This window comes from Nanorana parkeri, unplaced genomic scaffold (genome assembly GCF_000935625.1).
Source record: "Nanorana parkeri isolate BGI_ZX_2015 unplaced genomic scaffold, ASM93562v1 scaffold830, whole genome shotgun sequence".
Classification (NCBI taxonomy): domain Eukaryota; kingdom Metazoa; phylum Chordata; class Amphibia; order Anura; family Dicroglossidae; genus Nanorana; species Nanorana parkeri.
Window position 1 is genome coordinate 374,920 of NW_017307098.1, and position 11,257 is coordinate 386,176.

The following is an 11,257-nucleotide window of genomic DNA, read 5'->3' on the forward strand; positions in this document are numbered from 1 at the left end:
ACTCAGTGCAGAAGGAGTTCGACTCAGCCGATCCAACATCTGGATCGGCTAAGCCGAACCTCCGGCAGGCTTCTCACTGCTGTTCGGGCTATTCTTAAAAATGACGAACAGCAGTGAGTGAATAGCCGAATGCCACTGAGCGGCTGCTCGGTCCCTGTGAGGGACCGAGCAGAACAGAAAAAGAGTGAATAAAGTAAAAAAAAGTAAAACCCATTAATTAAAATGAAAAAGCATATGTTAAATACATTTGTCTCTTCAGTCTTTACAGAACAATCAGACGGGTTTAATAAACAAGGTAGCAATTCTAATAACAAAAGATTAAAGGTATCTCAGTGGCTGTCAGAGATCAGAGTGGAAAAGAGTCTAAAATAATTAAATTTAAGCAAATCTCCAGCACATGATGGATTACATCCGTTAGTACTAAATTAACTTGTTCCTAGACCTTAAGGACACTTTAACCTCAGGAATAGTATCTGCTGATTGGCGGAAAGCAAATGTGGTACCAATATTCAAAAAAGGGAAAAGAAGTACACCTGGTAACTATAGGCCAGTCAGCTAAACATCAATAGTGTGCCAAATATTTGAAGGAATGATAAGGGACTATTTTAAAAAATTTGCGTATGAAAATACTCTTGTCAGACCAATCTATTAACATTCTATGAGGGTGTTAGTAGTCATATTGACTGAGGAAGACCAGTAGACGTGGTGCATGTAGACTTTGCTAAGGCATTTAATATAGTACCTCACAAACATTTATTTACAAATTACGATCTATAGGTATAGATTAAATTCCATGTACATAGGTGGAAAACGGCTACAGGAATTATTCCAGGGGGTAGTAATAAATAGCTCATTTTCTAATTGGGCTAAAGTTGTGAGTGGTCTGCCCCAGGGTTTGGTCCTGAGACCTATATTGTTTATCTTATTCATAAACCATATAGAGATTGGAAAATTGGAAATGTGTTCAGTCTCAGTGTTTGCAGATGACACTAAGCTGTGTAGGGCAGTAAATTCTCAACAAGAAATAAATTCACTTCAGCAATACCTAGATAAAATTGAGGCCTGGGCTGCAAGATGGCAAGTGCTATTTATTATTGAAAAATGTAAGGTTATGCACAGGAGTAAAGAACTTGCATGCAAAGTACTATTTAGGAGGTGCTCTGCTAGGGAAGTCAAACATGCAGAAAGACCTCAGGGTCCTCATATATCACAGATTCAGCTATAACACACAATTTCATGCAGCAGCCAGCAAAGCAAGCAGGATATTATGCTGCATTAAAAGAGGGATTTGGCAAGAGACTAAAATGTAATTCTTTCTCTTTATAAATCACTGGTTCAGCCTTACCTTGAATATGTGGTAAGGTTTTGGTCACCAATCACCAGGAAAGATCTCCTTAAACTTGAGAGAGTTCAGAGAAGGGCTACAAAGTTAATAAAGGGGATGGAAGGCCGAAGTTATGAAGATCGCCTCCAGAAATTAAACTTGTTTTCCTTAGAAAAGAGGCACTTAAGAGGGGACCTAATTGCAATTTGCAAAATCATAACTGGGGGCCGCAGTGTCAGGAATAAAATGTTTAGACTAGAAACTCTAATAATAGCACGGGGACACAACAAGAGGATGGACAAGAGGCGGTTTAATCTTAGAATGTGCAAGGGGTTTTCTACTGTGAGAGTAGTAAAAATTAGAGACGTTGAACTGGATGGACCTGTGTCTTTATTCAACCTCACTTACTATGCTACTATTAGAACAGAGGTTATTCGCTGCAAAATGTAATTTTTATTTCATCAGCTTGGTCTCTACCAAAGTACATGACAGCAGTGTGGTACTGCAGCAAAAAAGAAGAAAACTATGTATGAAACTGCTATGCCAGTGTTTGTTTGTCTAAAAATGACCAAATGAAATGAATCATATTTGAATGTTGATGCTGGATGTAAGTCAAGGAGTACTGTAAAAGTAAAAAACAAAACAAAACATAATACACATGAAATCTATGTGATGCCAAAATATGGTGTCAGTTATACTGTCCATGAGAGGTTTTCTGTTCTGTTACACTACATCCAGCTTAAAGGTATCTCTCAAGCATGTAATTTGAAGGATTGGTGTTTTTACCATGTCACCTTCAAAGTCACATAATGCAGAGTGCCTTCTCCTCGCTAAACAGTATTTCTTAAAATAGTTTTTGCACTAGTAGATGTCCGCCATGGCAGTGCCCAGCTCCCCATGCCCTTTGTTTGGCAATCCATTGCTATTAGCCCTAAAATGACCAGACATTTTCTTTCAAGATTCACCCGTCATTTACTTTCCTAGGGGATCGTATTAAAGTTCACAATTTGCGTAATCAATAACCTGCGAATCAAGCTCAAGCACATTTGCTCATCACTATTTAGGAATAGACAGGCTCTTACAATATATTCTAGTTTATGACTTTAGGTACTTAGATAATACCCAGTACGTTTCACATTCTGAGGTACCCATATTGTGTTGGAAGAGGAAAAAAACATATTTTAAATATGTTTAAAAAAATGCATTGTTACCAGTTTGTATATTATAGGATATTTTAATCATGCCACACATAATTTAAAACTGAAACCTGTGTTACATTAAAATATTTAGAACTATACCTTTATGACAATAGTTTTTTTTGTTAAAACACTTATTTAAAGTTGATCTCTGGTTAAACTCCCCCCGTGACCTTCTAACTATTTGCTAGGTTACATTTAAATAAAGCAAATCTAAAACCTTGAATTCGTATCTGAAGCCACAGTCACATGACAGGCCAACTTCTTCTTCTGGACTCCAGTGTTAGAGATTACTTCTGCTAGTGCCCATTTTGTTCACTGATGGTGTGAATTGAGGGGCTTTTATTTTTGCTTGGAGATGGACTTTAAAGTAGATGTTGTAAACCTTAAATGGGTGACATTTATTCATAAATTCTACATATAATAAACAATGACTGTTTTTTATCTTTCAGAAGATACTGTTTTTAACTATAATCACCTTTTTGTGTACTTTGCAGCAACTTCCTATCCTATTTAAATGCTGCAGCAGTAGCCACATGTCATTGCTTAGGGTGGGGTTCCTGATAGTAGGCATGGTGGACCTTGCATTTGCAAAGAATCTTGGCGCAGCTTCTTATAGTCCGTACCTGAAATGCATGTGACAGTGGGACAATGCAGTAGAGGAATTGGGAGAAAGAAACCTCCTACAACAGGTGGTGCTTGAGGCCCAGTCTAGATGGGTAAATCTGTGGAAGGTATGTGCATGTCTTATTATAAAACCACACCATGTCTTATTATACACACACACTGTGCAAATACAGCTTACCAGATTCAATAACTTGCATTAGATTTGAGAAAGAAAATAGAGAAGTTTAATGCAATAAAGCATTACTTTCACATCGTAAACCAATTCTATAATCTTTTATCTTTCATCTAGCCATAATCTATAATTATGTTGCACAAGCAATGTGCCAGGTGACAATGAACTTCTGTTTTAGTTGTATAAGAGACATCTAACTGCCTTTTCTCAAAGTCTTTAAGATATTTGTAAATCCCACAATCTTGTATTCAATAATATATTTAATCATTACTCTATAATTCACTGTCAGCTGTTATAAAATAATTTCTGAAATTATATGCCAAAAGGTGTGAAGATTACATAATTGGGTTATAGTGTTGTTATCTATTATATGACGTTTACACATTTTCTACCATCTTCAATTTTTTACTAATGATTCTCTGTTTGTCCTCATTACATGGGTCATATCTATAGTGAGCTATTATCTAATATACTGTGAGGGGAAAATGTGTTTATCTCATTTTCTCATATTCTAGATATTTGTGCCAATATCGTGTATCGAAATTTATAGAGGCAGACAGAATAATGGCAACAAACTATAAAATAGTGTCTAAACAGTAATGTCTATGGGGTTCATAGAAATATTTTCTATGGGGTCTTTGTATGTATTTTTATAGAATACTTTGCAGAGAGTTACATTTTGTTTGTACTTATTTGTTACAGTTAACATGGGTGACTTTTTATTATCATACATTTCCAGAAATGAAATCATAATTACATTATGTATTCCTTTGACTTATGTATACTGTATGTCTGTACACTGTACATTGGCTTGCTTCGGCTGGCTGCAGAGCATGTTCGACCGACTCAAAGTGCAGAAGGAGTTCGGCTCAGCCGATCCAGGTTCCGGCCAATGAATAACAACTGGACGTAGCCGGCAGTGACATCACGGCCGGCTCCGCCAAGTTCTCGGTGTGTAATGACAGTTTAGCATACCCTGGTTACAGTGTCTCCGTCGAGTTCTCATTGTAATGACAGATCAGCGTCCCCTGGTTACCTGGTAACCAGGGGACGCTGATCTGTCACTGCAAGTGGCCATAGCCAGCCATTAGATCACGGCTGGCTCCAACCAGCTGTCAGTAGCAGGCTTTCAGCTGGCCAATGACCGGCATCAGATTTCACTGCGGCTCAGTCGAGCCGAAGCATATGCCTTCGGCTCGACTGAGTCGCTCGGCCAACTTCGGGAGCTGTAGTGAATAGCCCGTTCAGCAGCCCTTCGGTTCTACTGAAACGAAGGGCTCAGGAGGCCGAAGCTAGCTGAAGGATCAGCTGGAGCTACGGCTGATCCTTCAGCTAGCTTTGTGAATAACCCCCTATATGTTTTACTAGAGGTTGCCAACAAATGTAAAATTCTGTCATTGTCAGTCTAGTTTAGGAGCCACTCGGCAACCTTAAAGTCCATTTGAACTTTCTAACCTTATATGGCTTAAATGTCTGCTGATTCCTGCTAAATCGAAGGAGCCCGGGAGGAAAATTGCTGTCCACACATGAACTGCATCCAATCAGATGCAGTCACTGTTTGGGTATTTAGACAGCCATGAGTACTGACTGTCTGGATACAATAGCCAACAGTGCAAATTCCTCCATCCATTTTGTTTAGTGTGGATAGGGGAATCTCATGTTCAGCCTCTGGGGCTAGATGAGACAAATATAGCTGTGTATGGCTATCTTCACAGTTTGTTTACTTTCTACAGCTTCTACAGCCTGAGAAGAAATGACTGTTTCCTGCTAGAATGCTGCAGAATGAGACCCTTCCTCTCCTTGGGGAAGCCATACAGCAATCCAACATGATCCTTACTGAGTCAGACCTAAAGCTGCTAATTAAGCACGAGCTTTAATTAGCAAAACTCATGCTTCCTACTAATTGGAAAACTCTGGATCTGACTCAGCAGGGAACGTGTCAAAACTTCTATAAAATATAAATGCTTCCTTACAGAAGCAAAGGTACTTCTCTGCAGCATGCTGGCAGGAGACAGGCTTTTCTACTCAGACGGTGGCTACTTTTTTAACAAACTGCAAGTCTTTGCACACCTTTTGTTTTCATGCAACTAGAAAAGGCGAGGGCAAACTCCAGCCCTCCAGTTGTGGTGAAACTACAAATCACATGATGCATCTGCCTCTGGGAGTCATGCCTGTGGCTGTAAGATTCTTGCAATGCCTCATGGGATTTGTAGCTTCACCACAGCTGGAGGACCAGAGTTTGCCCGCCCCGCGCTAAAATGTATTTATCTAATTTAAACTGAAAGTTTAGTTGGACTTTAAAGCATATCTAAAGAACATAAATATAACATATTGCAGCTTACCAGTCCCTAGATATGGTGTCTGCGTTTGTTTTATTTTTTTAGCCTTTTTTCCTTTATTTTCATCTGGTAATTCTATGGAAGTACAGGGTTATCAGCAAGATGAGCAAGATTACTGATAAGATCAACAGCCATTTTTTGCACTTACAGAACAGATACTACAAAATGCTTTTAGTAGTGATTTTATCAGATCAAAAAGGAGCAAATAAGAAAAGTTTATTATTAAGGTTTGTATACAATTTAAGGTTCCAGGGGAAGTGTACAGTACTTCCATGAACAAGATTAAAAAGTTCAAGAAGAGTAAGAGGTCAGATTTAAATTATTATGATTAGGGATGCACTAAAACTGATACTAGTGTCGGTATTGGTGCCGATACCCAGTATTTGGGAGAGTTCTAGTACTTGCCCAAATGCTCCCGATGCCTATCCTGATACAGAAACTTCCGGTATCAGGAAGCCGGGCGGCGAGTCATTACACATTTCCCTGCTTCCTGATTGGTCGGGAAGCTGGTTCAATCATGAAACCGGGGAGCGGGTGATGAAGGTGGCCTAACAAGAAGTTGGGCGGCGAGTCAATACCCACCCCGCACCTTCCTGATTGCCCAGAAAGCCGGCTCCATGCTTCCTTGCCACCTGGTGACGAGGTAGTACGGAGTCGGCTTCCCGGCCAAACAGGAAGCCGGGCACCGTGTAATGACTTGCCGTCTGGCTCTCTGGTTGGTCAGGAAGCTGGCCAATTAGGAAGCCAGGTGGCAAGTCATTACCCACCCCCGGCTTCCTGATTGGCCAGAAAGCCGGTGACGAGGGAGCATTGAGACAGCTTCCTTGCTAATACGCAATGCAATGCACAGCTTCCTTAAATGGGACTTCCAGTATTGGTATTCGGTATCATCGAGTACCGGAAAAAAATATTGGTACTCGTACTCGATACTGAAAAAACAATATTGATTCATTCCTAATTACTATTTTATTATTGATGATAATATTACAAATACAAGTAATATATTCCGTGATAGTTAATTAAAAAACACAAAGTGTAAAACTGGTTTATATAGTTTTAGAATCACAGTTACTTTAATTACCCAAGTCACCCATCTCAGATTTGAGGGATTATATCAGAACATTTGGAATTAGAGTGATGCCATTAACAACTATGATAGCAGATTGAAATGTTTTTTCACTGTGTTTAACCAAACCTCTGCTTAACTATTGCCATGTCACCCGTGATTATACAGCCTAAGATTGTACTTGTGTTCATGGTTTTTAGCAGAGTTTGTTGACACTACTGCTGCATTTATTTAATTTTATGGCATCCAGGTTTTGTAATTGTAAGGTGCAGACAAGTATAAAAAAAATGTAGCTACGTGTACAGTTAATACAACTTTGTGTAGTTAATGTTTTCCAGTTTTCTGACACAAGAGAATATAATTTCTTGTAATCTTTATTTTATGACTGCTAACAAGAGCCCAGTGACCTTAGTGTCATAGACAACAAACATATACCATGTCAATAGTGATGCAGGACCATCTAGGAGAGTGGAAATACATGTTGTAGAGCAAGAATGAAAAGGTATCACCTATGTTTTCACTTTCCTGCTCATATCTATGGCCTAACATCGTACATCACTTAACTGCTGGAATTCCCAAGCATAAACGTTCCTTTCTTTAAATACTCTGTTCTGAGGCTTTATAAAGCTATGGTTTGCAGTAGACATAACACAACACAATGAATGTCATATACAGCTTTCTGAGAAACTTATTATAATTAGAAAGCTCTTCTTTGATATCATAGAGCATTGCTCTACAAGGAAGCGAAAGTATCTGTGAAACGCGTCAGCGACTTTGTCTGAGACTTAGGCTGTATGCCAATTGAAGAATTACAGATTACACACTGACCTTCAATAAAAAAACAGGAGTGCCCTGTTTCCTTATAGTTATCGTTGCTTTTGTCAGCTTTGATATTTTTGCACACCATGCAATCTATAGTGACATACAGTGACACTGTACTGGAAAAAATTGTGTAATTTTAAGGCCTATAGTGAAAAAAAACAAAATACATTATTATTATTATAATTATCATTTGAATAAAGTGTTAGGGAGAATTCTGAGTTCTAGTCCTCATATACAAAAAAAAGCCAGGAAGAATGAATGTTAGAGGCACGGACAGGGTAAAGGGTGTCATCCTCACAGCAGGCAGGAGTAACAGGCAGATACAAGCTCCTACTGCAACCTCAAGGGTAAGCCTAAATTGGGAGTTAGAAACTGGCAGTAATAAGTCTCTTATTATGTAATAAAGCATATTTACTTTTAGTAAATTGACCCTATGACTCTACCAAGCTCCTCCTTGTCATCTGTTTCACAAACTAGTAGCTGGAAGCAGCAATCTCAGGGTGGCTGATGCAATAAGTTATATATTACTATCTCTGATACAGTTTTTTTTTAAAATGAGTGGCTCACTTTAGTTGGGTAATATCTTAGTTCTTAGTTTTCATGACACAATTTTTCGAAGCTGCTTCTACACCTTTAATTATTGCTCTAGCCACCTGTCAAACAATACCTTGCTTTCCCTGGTACAATTTTTGGATTAAGCTGCTTGCGATACTTGTTGTCCTATGCCTACTGCTGTTGTTATCTTGTGACCCTAAGGCATCTGCCATCTGACAAGCCAAAACTTTAAGTAATATCTTACTCTATCTGGTACAATTTTTGCAATGAGTGGCTCATGCTACATTTTACTCTTAAACTACTTCTTGTCATATTCCTACTGCTGCTGCCTGAACATATCAAAACTGCGAGCCCATAGGGATAGATTTTTTTAAAAGAAAACATAAGGGCTTCCAGGGCCGCAAGTAGCTGCTGCTGTTTTTCTGATTTCCACAGACTGCATCCCCATTTTTCCATATTTGGCTTCATTATTTCAGGCGATTCCGCCAGGAGCTTTCCAATCAATTCTGCACAATTTAGTATAATTTGTGTGTTACTTTTGGAGGGACATAGGACTGGGTATGGACTGGGAATTAACCCTTTATCTTGCATTTTTACAGCTATGCTTCATTCTACCAAGCCCTGAAAAGAGCAGCAGAGGCTTTCCAAATAACAATCAGCAGGGAGGCATCTACCCATCCTCTAATGCCTTGGGAAGTCCCTGTTTCTTATGCTATTATCCTATTGGATACAGGCATGCTCAGCTGACATCGTCCTTCTTTCTGCTAATTTAGAGAATGGTCAACCCCAAGGCTATTTTGTAACAAGTTGTAAAATCTCTGTGAACAATCATGAGCACTTCCAATTACTTAAAAGTGCTTGTTTCCAACCCCTGGGATAGCTCTAAACAACCTGATACTTGTCTAAATTTAGTATTGGACACCATATTAGGGTTGGCATTGGGCATTTATTATGGCCCCAAGAAGTGTTGCCTTTACTCTGTGAATCTCCTTCAAGAGAATATACAATATAAGCTTAATTTACTAAATTCACACATAAGGTAGCCATACATGACTAAAAATGTCGTCCGATTCCTGCCACAGGTACCAGCAGTGGAAATTCCTGCATTCACATAGCCTGTGGGGCGAAATGAGAGAAACCTAAAACTGGATGGCTGGCATTATTGTTTGGGCTTTTAAGGAAAACTCATAATTAAGATATGTGAAGAAACTTAACTTCAATTGCTTGTTTAATTAGATAAATGTCACCAACAACACTAATAACATTTATAATTCTAGATTATGCTAGATGGCATGTGAGTGAAGCTGGTAAGTGTATTAAAGCCTTAAACAAACATAAAAAGACGTTATAGTGAATTATTGGGGCATGTATTTTAGTAAGACAGGAAAGTTGTATACAGTTGAACTCCATGATTTCAAAAGGAAGAGCAAACAGCGCATGAAATGAACAAATACTAAAAGAAAAAGAAAATATTGAATACTGGATTTATTTAAGAAATATTAATTTACACTAGGAAATGGACAGCTGTTGACATTTCATTTATTACATTATTAATATTTGAGTTGATTTTATATGAGTTATAGCTGGTGATATTTATGGACTTCGGTGGTATTTGACATGTGTTTTCTCTATTAGAGTGGCCATACTATATAAGAGTATATTAGAGTTGCACGTACTATATGTTCTTCTTTTCTTTCTAAAGCTTTCTTTTCATTTTCATTTTATTAAATTTTTTTATTCAGTCGAAAACACTGATATCAATTTGTTCATATAATTGTTTTCTGAATTCTTACCTTCCCATAAATCCCAGCTTTGTGAAGCTTATGATGTAGAGATTTTGTTAAGAGTTGGTCGTACAGTTGCTGATTCAATTCCATGATAATTTTGTAAGCTGTATATTTGAGGCATTTTGCAATCCTGTTATCCTGTTAAGTGTCTATCAATTTCTGTCTGAAAGCTTCCTATTGCAACCCCATGGGACATCCTCTTTGCCAATGTAGTTCATCTTTGGCATATGTTATGAGTATTTCTTAAACATGTTAAAGGAAACATGTACTAGCATTACTTACCTCCTTTAAGATCACTAGGTACTTGGCTTGAAAAAAACTTCAATATTTACTACAATTGGCACAGTCAGAGTAAAGTCCAAACCCATGATGTACATACTTGTTCCAGGTTTGTGCTTCAAAGTATAAGTAATTAAGTCTTAATGATATTAATACTCCCAAAATTGTTGGTTTACCTACAGACTGAATGAAATAGTTTTCTATTCAATTGAGTATAGTTGGTTGGCACAGGCAGCAGAAGTTAGTATACACTATCTTCTTTTACAGGTATATATTTCCCTAGAGGGATATGGCAATGAATGTGAAATGGAATAAACACCAAAAATTTGATTTTGAGTAAATTTAGTATAGCCATAGGGAATGCAGCGGTCAAGATTATGTTACATACAAAATAGTATGTAGAGTGCTGGGGTAAGGATGATGTAATGAACAACATAGTATATACTTTGTTTCCCTGAAAATAAGACACTGTCTTATATTTTTCCCCCCAAAAAACACACTAGGTCTTACTTTTGGGGGATGCCTTATTTTTTTCCCCCATTGAGCATCCCCTCCACATACTTTTTTTCTACCATAATTTAAATAATAGAGATAAAATATGCTGTGGAGGCTGAGGCACACAGGTGTCACACAGAGCAGAGATATGGAATGTACTGTATCACACAGTACATGAAGGCTGCAGCTGTCCTGAAGCTCTCCTCTCTGATGCCGCCCAGGGAGCCACCTCGTCGCACGGAAGAGTCAGAAGTTCCCTCACCTCCCCTGACCTCACTCCGACCCTACTGGCCATGCCGCTGCCAGCTGGGAAATGTAGTTTTCAGCGGCAGCTTTCTATGTACCGTAAAAGCCAAGGCAAAAGCCGAACTAGGTCTTATTTTCGGGGTAGGTATTATTTTCGGGGTAGGTCTTATATTACAGAAATCTCAGAAGATAGCATTAGGTCTTACTTTCGGGGTAGGTCTTATTTTCGGGGAAACACGGCACTAGACATGTAAATCTGCAACAAATTTGTTTTGTTTCGTTTCTGATACATTCACATTTTTTTTCATTTTCTTAATATTGCATCCACTCATCATTCATATTCGGAACT